General features: G+C 33.4%; 1 pseudogene; it reads left to right on the top strand.

Moving 5' to 3' along the window:
• The first annotated feature begins 7,943 nt into the window (after positions 1 to 7,943).
• Positions 7,944 to 8,598, top strand: LOC101431933 (dysbindin pseudogene; annotated as a pseudogene).
• Positions 8,599 to 9,784: the final 1,186 nt, after the last annotated feature.

Raw genomic sequence — 9,784 nt, 5'->3', positions numbered from 1 at the left:
TAAAATGAAGAAACACTACCATTGTTTCTAATTGGAAAATCCCTGTCACAGTCTCTCCCAAATCTTGGCATGCTTCATGAAAATTGGTGTAGATATAGACCTATTTCCACATGTAGAGTGAAAAAGCTCTCTGAAAGAACTTTGTTATTCATCTCAATCTATATCCTTTCAACTAGAAATCTCAAGGTAGATATTTCTTAAACCATTTTTTTCCAATTTTTTTTCTGGAGGCTACCTTTTGAAGGATAGGTGAATACCAACATGCTATCCTTTGTTTTCCTTTTGATATCTATATGTCCCACATATCCTACTTTGAAACTGTGCTTTCTGCTTTTTTTATGCTGCTTGTATTCTCTTCTAGTCTTGCTTGCTTTTGACTCTTTTTCAACTTTTTTTTTTAGTTCTTTGTGTGATTCCTTGGAGTCTCATGGTAAAAAGACATGACTTGACTGCTAGCTTTCAAAAGTCACAAATGAAATGTGCTCAGGAAGTTGAGATACCCTGGTGGCAAGTGAAAAAACTTTCCTAAATGCTGCACTTTTAGCAGTCAATTCCGTAAACCTGTGAGGACATGCTAGAGTAATAAAATTATTGGAACTACTGGCTAGAATATCATAAAAAAGACCTGATCTTAATTTAATGGATTGCAGTTGCAACATTGATTTTTTTCCTTAGAACAAACATCAAGGAAAGTAAAAATGTTTTATTTTACTATAGTACTTTAAAATTCACTTACAAACCATATCATAGTAAAATTCCTGGAACATTAAAGCATATTTTTGATGTTTTGAAAGTCAAAAAACAAGGAAAAAGTGGAATTCAATTAAAAATTTTGAGGTTTTGAGTTTATGGTGCAAGCTTACAAAATAGAATTAAAAGCTTAAAAAGTACTTTATCACGAAGATTCAAAAATGTTCAAAGTGCAACTATGAAGTATTCAATGTGTCAACTAACAGCAGTTGGCTTCTGTGTTCTATGGAATTGTTATTTTAGAGAGTCATAGAATGTTTGCATAATAAAAACTATATATTTAGTATATTATAAAACATCAGTTAAATGCTTTGGCTCATTATTTGTTTCTGATCATCATTATTTGACAGTTTAAAAATATATTGATGGCAGTCATGGATGGACTATTTAATGAAGTCTTTTTTGTTGGATGGTAAGACTTGAATACATCAAAATGGAAATGATATTCAAAAAACAAAACTATTCTGGGCAAAATATGGCAGGTCTGAACAAAATATGGTGGTAGAAAAGTTCAGGGCATGTCCACAAAAATTCTAAAATTGTTAAATTTACATGTGTTATCTGGACCCTTGTTAGAAATGAAAATAAATGGAATTTTTAACATATTGTCTCCAACCACCCCTGCATAGACCTGACTTTCTCATCTAGGAGAATAAAGCATAAACCATATGTCACAATATTCTTCCTCCATCTTATGCCATTTTCAACCTGAGGGTAGTTTTGTTTAAGTTTTTGTATGCCTCTCCTGAAAGGACATGTTTATATTCAAGCATGTGGCCTTCACAATGAGACACCATGGTGCATAAAACTTTGAAATGGCATGACATCTAGAGGCAGATACTCTTAGATTCATATTCCAGTTCTACCACCCAAAAGCTGTGTGATCATGGATAAACAGTTCCTCTAACTTTATGTTAGATGGATGTGTACTTTTCCACTGCACATTACATTCCTCCTTTGTGTTGCTGTATAAAGCACCACACAAGGATCTCCCAGTTTTATTGACTAATTTGCATCTAATTGCAGCACTTTGTCCATCTCCAAACTAACTGAATACAAACACTATAAATCGAAATGCTCCTATTCACCATTCATGCTCCCCATTCAGATGGCCAAATTTTGAATCCTTATAAGTATAAACTGTTATATATATATATATATATATATATATATATATATATATATATATATTCTATAGTGTTTAATAAGATGCACTGATGCTTCATATTAAACATTATAGAATTTTGCTACAGGTGCAACTTCCAAAAATCCACTCCAATTTCCAAACCAATTTGAGCTTCCATTCTACCATAACACATACTTTATTTTTCCCAGCAGGGATGATTAAACCTGCCAGATGCTTAGTAAATATCAGTAACATCCAGAGAGGCCAGAAGCTATAAAAATTGTGGTAAAAACCTACTGACAAGTAGAAGCTTGCTCTCAGGGAACTTTCTATAGTGGACCTAATTTGGCAATCTTTCTCCCATTACTATTAACCTGTCCTTTCAAAAACCTAAAACATTTTGATTTGCTTATTCAAAGTTTCTATAGCATAGATTAAATTCTGGTTATGGCAGGTTAGCTTGCTAGATTAATCTGCTTACACAAGATCAATATATGTGCAGGCAAATATATTAAAATAATGGCTTAAAAATCCTTAAGAGTGACCAAAACAGGCAAAGATGGAAGAGTAGTTGATTGTGTGATAAATGGTTACACTGGGTGAGATTTGCATTTAAATAGTTTTGCCTGAGGGCAAATCCAGTCCTCACTGAGTACAGTGAACAGACAGAGCTGTTCCCAAGGCTACATATATGCTCTATATACATCCTTGTCTGATCACTGCACTGTACCTACGTGGATGTAACTTTAACTGTACTAGCAAAAAAACATCTGGAAGGCTGGCAAAAAAAAGCAGAGATTTCAGTTCTAGCCAACTTCAGGGAAGAAAGAATTCAGAATTTGAATCTAATAGAATTCTTGTCACCTAGAACAAAAATCAGTTCTATTGAAAGACAGATAACAGAAATGGATTCTCTACCATTATGTCATCTACAATGATAAACCTCACAGAAAATCTACAGGGAAAGATGGCAATAATGGGTGATGAGATGTATAGTATTTGGACTGAAATTAAACAAGGACTAAGTGGTAATTCTAGGAATTAAAATACTCTATATGCAACTATATGTTGCATTCAATTGGCTTAGTAGCAGTTCATAGTTGGAAGATACAAGAGCCAGTGAACCTAAACACTGAATGATAAAATTTTGGGCTCTAAAGAATGAAGAGAAAATAGTTTTTAAATAATGAAAAATGCCGCAATGGTCAATGGAAAAAGTGAAGGGATATACTAATTTTTATTTAGCATTTTAGAAGCTGAAGAGGGAATGGGAATTGGGACAGGAAGTGATTTAAAAATTTCCTGAATTTGGGGATAAACATCAACTTAAAAATCAAGGAACTCAGTGAACCATAAGTAAGATAAATACAAAATAAGCCGTATATATCTAGGCATATAAACTAAGCATTGAAAACTAAATATGAAGAGTCTGAGAACAGCCAGAGCAAGAAAAGAAAATTTGCATATAGAAGAAAGAAATAGCTTACTTCTCTTGAAAAATAAGGGAGTCCAAAATATGTTGGAGTATTATCTTTAGGTGCTGAAAAAAACTGTCAACCTAGAAATATATGTAAAGCTAAAATATCCTTAAATATCCTTTAAAACATAGCAAACTGATAAATTAAAGAGATTAATAGACAAAAATCACGATTATAGCTGTAGATTTTAATAAGTCACCTAGTATTAGATGGAAACACTGAAGAAAAATAGAAAAATACATAGAAGATCAGATGAATGCCATCAAACATCAAACTGCAAAACACACATTCTTTTTAAGTGCACTCAAAATATATTGATCAATAGAGAACATATGCTTGACCATAAAATAAGTTTCATTGAATTTCTAAAGAGTTAATCTTGCAGAATATGTTCTCTGAAAAAATCTGAGTTAAATTAGAAATCACTAACAATACGATACATGAAAAATTCCCCAAATAATTAAAAATTTTAAAAAATTAATTTTATCTTGGTGAATGTTCAAGCACATTTGAAAATAATGTGTATTCTCTTTTACGGTAAAATATCAGTTAGCTTGATTGACAGTGCATTTAAATCTTGTACAATATGAATGATTATATGTCTATTAGTTCTACCAATATCAGAGTAAAAGCATGTTCATGTCACTAGCCATAAATGTGGATTTGTCTGTTTCTTCTTTATTTTTAAAGAAGCTTTAGATTACATAAATGTTAAATAAAAAATATAGGGGATTCCCATATACTCCTCTTTCCCTCCCATTAACATCTGTTAACAAGTTTGGTATATTTGTTATGATTGATGAACACATATTGAAGCATTTCTACTAAGTATGGTCTATAGTTTATATCATGGTTCACATTTTGCACTGTACAATTTTATAGGTTTTGACAAAATGTGCAATGGCCTGTATCCATCATTGCAACATCATGCAGAACAATTCCAATATCCAGAAAATCCCCTAGTTACACCTATTCTTCCCTTTCCCTCAGGAACTCTGGTGACCACTGTATTTCTATCAATATTACAAGTTCTTCCATTACTAGAATAATAATTCTACTTTAGTCCATAATTTCATTGTCTTTTTATGTTTGTACATTCCTCAGTCTTGAGAATTTGGAGATGGTGATGCCCACTCTACTTCTGATTGAGAGGGGCTTAGATCCCATGGGGCATATGGATGGAACTGTCTTGTTTACAGTTGTAGATACTCTGTTTTGGAGATGAACATTGTCCATCATCATATTTTTGGTAGTTGTCCTGGGTGAATCCAATGGACTGGATAGTAGGTGTTGGCTGCAACTCTGCTTCAGTGAGGAGGTTTAGGCCTCAACTGGCATATGAACAGCCAGAATATTTAAGTCTCTGGGACATATATATAATGGGTATAGTGATAATTATAGATTCACAGAAAAGGGGTATAAGAACCAAGTGCAGGAAAATTATAAATGAGTCTAACTCTGACACAATTGGGAGGTAGATTATCATATATTCCAAGTTAAGGCCCTTTCCATGTACTCTATGAGATTCTTGCCATGCTATTAGATGTAGTAAGACTTCCCAGGATGGGAATTCAATATTCTTTCAGTTATTGGTAGGTCTCCACCCACTGAGTCAACACCCCAGGACCACATGAACACATTCATATTCCGTAATGATATGCCGCAGGTGCACCCCTCCGCACACATTTCCCAACACTGACACCTCGCACCATTAATCCTTCCCTGCCAGAGTTGCAACCCTTGTGCAATCCAAAACTTCTCCTAAACAAATCCAAATAATAATAAAATAAAATAAGATAGTCTAGGTCTGTTTTGATTAGTGTTTCCATAGTATATCTTTTCCCATCATTTTCAACATTTTCTCAGTAAGGTTTATGATGGATAATAATACATAGTTAAATTTGTTCTTTATAACCAGTCTGATGCTATTTGACAAATATAGAGAGCCATGCAATTACTACTAAGTTCAAGGGATAGAACATTTTTGTCACACCCAAAAGATCAGTAATTTCACAATAATGCTTCAAGTTGTTGAAAAGTAAAAATTAAGTCAAAGATTTTGTAGAAAATACTATATAATAATTAAGTCTGGTGAATTTTACAGATATGTCTTCCAGTCCTAGCTTTGCAATTATTAGTTGTAAATCTTGGGAAAATAATGTAACTTCTTTTACTAAGTTACATCTTTCTGGAATCCTTTCCTAATCTCCTAGACTACCTCATATTTTAGTGCTTCTTGTAATTTCTTTTTTTTTAGGACATACAAGGGATTGAACACAAAATCTCGTACATGGCAAGGAGGCACTCAAACCACTGAGCTACACCTGCTCCTCATAGCAATTTTTAATAATAAGTCTAATACAGTCATTTAGTCAAGCACTATTTCTTGAATGCAAGCCATGTGTTAGATCCTGTTTTATATACTAGTGATGGACAAAAGACCCAGCATTCATATGTCTTATATTTTAGTTATAGGAGAATAAAAAATAAAAATATAGTAAATGTCAGGTATATTTTATGAAGAAAAAAATGGGAGAAGTTATGAATAGTTATGGGATGTTCTTAGATAAGGAAATCAGATGTCTCCAAAGAAGTAATATTTGAGCAGAGATGTACACTAATGGGAGATTAACTAGTGAATTGAAGGATATTTCAGGGAAGACTGCTCAAAGCAAAGGGAGAACCAAAATTTCAAAGTACCTGAAATTGAGTCATGCTCTTATTTTAATGGACCCTCATCCTCTGCAGTAAATACAACTACAGGAATTGTGTACCATTATATCCCTGGATCTATGAATTGATACAATAACTTACAACTTGTAACATTTGAGATAAAATTATGACACAGAATTATTGCATGCAGAATTAGTCTATAATTCAAAAGAAGCTCTGGACACTTGTAATAATAGGAGATCTGGGCACAACTACTGAAGTAATTTGTAATAAATCATGGTTGATATAAAATTTTCTTAGTTTCTAAAATAGGCATAAGAAAGACAAACATGCATTGCTTTGAAATCAAACTAATTAAAAAAAATACTTTCTTATGCATTTTGTTATTTTTCTGCCCACTCTTCTGTGAATTAGGAAAAAAAACAATCAAAAAATGACATCAAATGGTCATATTACAGACCTATGTGACTTAACTGCAAAGCTCAAGATCTTAATAATATGCTTACCATTTCTACGATGAGCCAAGCATTTTATATTCATGTTTTTATTTAATGTCCACTGTACTCTTCTACAACACATGTCATGGCTATTTTACTGTAGACAAAACTCAGGGTCAAAAAATTTATTTAAAACCAGATGGCATAATTATATCTGTATGATTGACTTCATCTCAAGCTCTTACGACTATACCATAGATACAGATATATATTGATTTGCAAAATCACTATATTCCTTGAAATTACCCAATACATGAAGTACTCCTAAACAGAAACTTAAATATACATAATTATTGCTACTGACAATATCTCTCTACATATTAGTTGTATAAAAATTGGGTTTCAGCTACAATAGTGTTATTTCGTAGAAAATTTTATTATTAGTAGTATTGAAATAATGAAAATGCACTACTAATGACTGAAGTGATGAAAGCACAACTATGTGATTATACCAAATACCATTGACTGTACACTTTGGATGAAAGATGAATTGTATTATTTATTAATATGTATCAAGAAAATTGATTGGGGGGGAAAAAAGCCATACAACACCCCCTAAAAATATTATTTGAGTCTCAAAACAATTCATAAGATACATAAGACAGGCAATAAAATGCCAAGTTTACAAACTGATGCTCAGAAATATCAAGAATATTCCCATGCTATTTAAGGAATACAGCAGTAATTTGAAATTAAGATTTCTAGTTTTTATTTGTGTGAGTCATCTGTTTAAAGGGATATGAATGATTTCACTCTAAGTAACAATCTAACTTTATTCTTTTAAACAACAAATATTTTAAATAATTTGTAAGTAAGATTTTTTTTTTATTCCCCCAAATTATATTCTTTGACTCCTAAGCATAGTTTAATTTCTACTGGCTTCAAGCCTCTGTGTGATGTTATTATTTCTAAGGCTAACCAAAGATCCAACTGCACTGGGCCTATTCTCTTATTAGTAGGGTTAATTTTTGGTTAAATGAAAATTATTGTAGCTTTGCAATATGATTTATTGCCTTTCTGAAAGTTAAAGAATCTGTTGTTTATTATGGATAAGGAAAAAAACAAATCTGTGGTTAATTCATTTTTTAGTATTAATTCATTTTTTTGAATTTTTGACTCCACAATGATTGAAAGTAAAATACTTCAGACATGTCTATAGCAGTTTTGCAGAGAGAAGACTGAACTCTCAAGTCAATATCAATAATATCAATTAAGGTAGATCATAATCTACGGTGAATTTCAAGTTCTTAAAGTATTAATAATGAGTTTCCACCCCATTGGGATATTTGCTTATAAATATATTTTAAATTGCGTCCATGTTTATAAAAACATTTTTACTGACCAAAACCAGAGGCAGGGGACTGTGAAGGCCACACAGGGCTAAGGGTAGTGTAGGCAGTTCGAGGTCTGAGGGAGGAGATGGTGGTGATACTGGAGGCAGCGGTGATACTGGAAACGCTGCGAGAGCGGCTCCTGAGTGCAGCAGGATTTCACCTCGAGGATGAGGACTAAGTGATAAACCAAGAGAAGCTAAAAGAAAAAGCAAACCCAAGACTGTTCACTTTGCCAAAGTACACTGATAGACTAGACTTACTTAGCAGGTATGAGGTTACATGGACTTAACGTCACAGAAGAGCCAAGGAATGTGCAAGTGCTGGAAAATTGGTGGATAGTGAGGTTGTTATGCTTTCTGCACATTGGGAGAAAAAGAAGACAAGCCTCAGAGTTAAAGGAGCAGCTCCAGCAGCTTTCAGGACTGATAGCGGATTTAGATTCCTTGACAGCAAATCTGACTCATTTAGGGGCTAGTTTTGAGGAGGTAGCAAACCACCTATTGCATCTGGAGGATTTATGTGGGCAGTGTGATTCAGAAAGATACAAACATATGCAATCCCAACAACTGGAAAATTACAAGAAAAATAAGAGGAAGGAACTTGAAACCTTCAAAGGGAACCACATGTTTTTTTATAAAGAAAAAAACCGTCTGACCTGGAGACAAAACTCACCTCTTACTAAGAGAAGAAAAATAGCGTGTGGCAGGAAGAATGGAACAAAGATTTTCCTCTGTATATGAGGAAAGATAGGTAAATGGACTGAAAGACTTGAGACACTTTTTTTAACCTACATATGCCAAAATGCCAATCATATCACAAGTCATCTCTCAGAAGTACTGTGTGGTTCCATCTTACCTGAACGTAAAAATAGAACATACATATCATATGATGACCATCTTGTGTAACAAAGTTTACATGTCAAAGTGTTTAAAAATCTTACATCTTTATCCAGGGCCTTTGTTTATAAGTTAACATGGTTGTGTAAGCCCTAAACTTGACTTGTTTTTCATTATCTTTAGACAAACTGTTTTTTGTAAGACAGCAAGGGGTCCTTCCTCCCTCCCTCCCTCCCTCCCTCCCTCTCTCTTTTTATTCTGGTTATGATCATGTACAAAAGACTAGGTGCTGAGAGGAAAATAATTCTATTTTGGTTTAGAACTACACATTTTTTTCCTGAGTGGATATTTCCCAAATGCTATGCCTTCTCCTATTTTGTACTTAATCATTGATTCTCTCATTTCACAGTCACTTTGAGTTCCAGCTCTGTGCCTAGAACAGCTGAAGACCATGAAGCACCCCAGGAAAGTAACTTATTTCTGTATATTAGACTGGTTGACAAACCTTCATTCTAAGGAACATTGACATTATCAGGAAAGTTCATGAAAAGGTCATTGTCACATCACGATTTTCAAAACACTGTGGGTCTTATTTAGAAATATTAGGTCAGCTTTCTAGTTAAGTTTTTCTTACAACGAAATAGGCTTCTTGTTTATGAATTGCTCACATTTTGATTGGGTACATATGATGGAATCTCCATAATCTCTTGCATGTGTTGAGCCTTTCATTGAGAGAATAAATATCACCTTACAAGTTGTGTACTAATTTCTAAATAGTCTCTTAGTCATCCTTAAGTTTCTCTATCTATTTTTAGTTGTTACCAACCCCAAGGAGAAGTTCACTGCAAATATGAATTTGAGGAAGTGGTTCAGAGACTATATTTTACTGATCATTTGGGGGTGATTTATTATTTGGAATGTTATTTTTAATTCTTTACAACCAACTTTTCCATAGTCTTTGGGTAAGGACATTTTGGTACTAAAATGAATCCTCTAAGTACAAGTGGTTGGTTTTGTTTTGTTTTTTGGATATTTCCTGTACTGATTATATGGACCAGTTTGATGTCATCCATTGCCTGCCCCCAAAAGC

Source organism: Dasypus novemcinctus, chromosome 16 (genome assembly GCF_030445035.2).
Source record: "Dasypus novemcinctus isolate mDasNov1 chromosome 16, mDasNov1.1.hap2, whole genome shotgun sequence".
NCBI lineage: Eukaryota > Metazoa > Chordata > Mammalia > Cingulata > Dasypodidae > Dasypus > Dasypus novemcinctus.
This window is presented reverse-complemented; position numbering and strand designations above follow the sequence as displayed.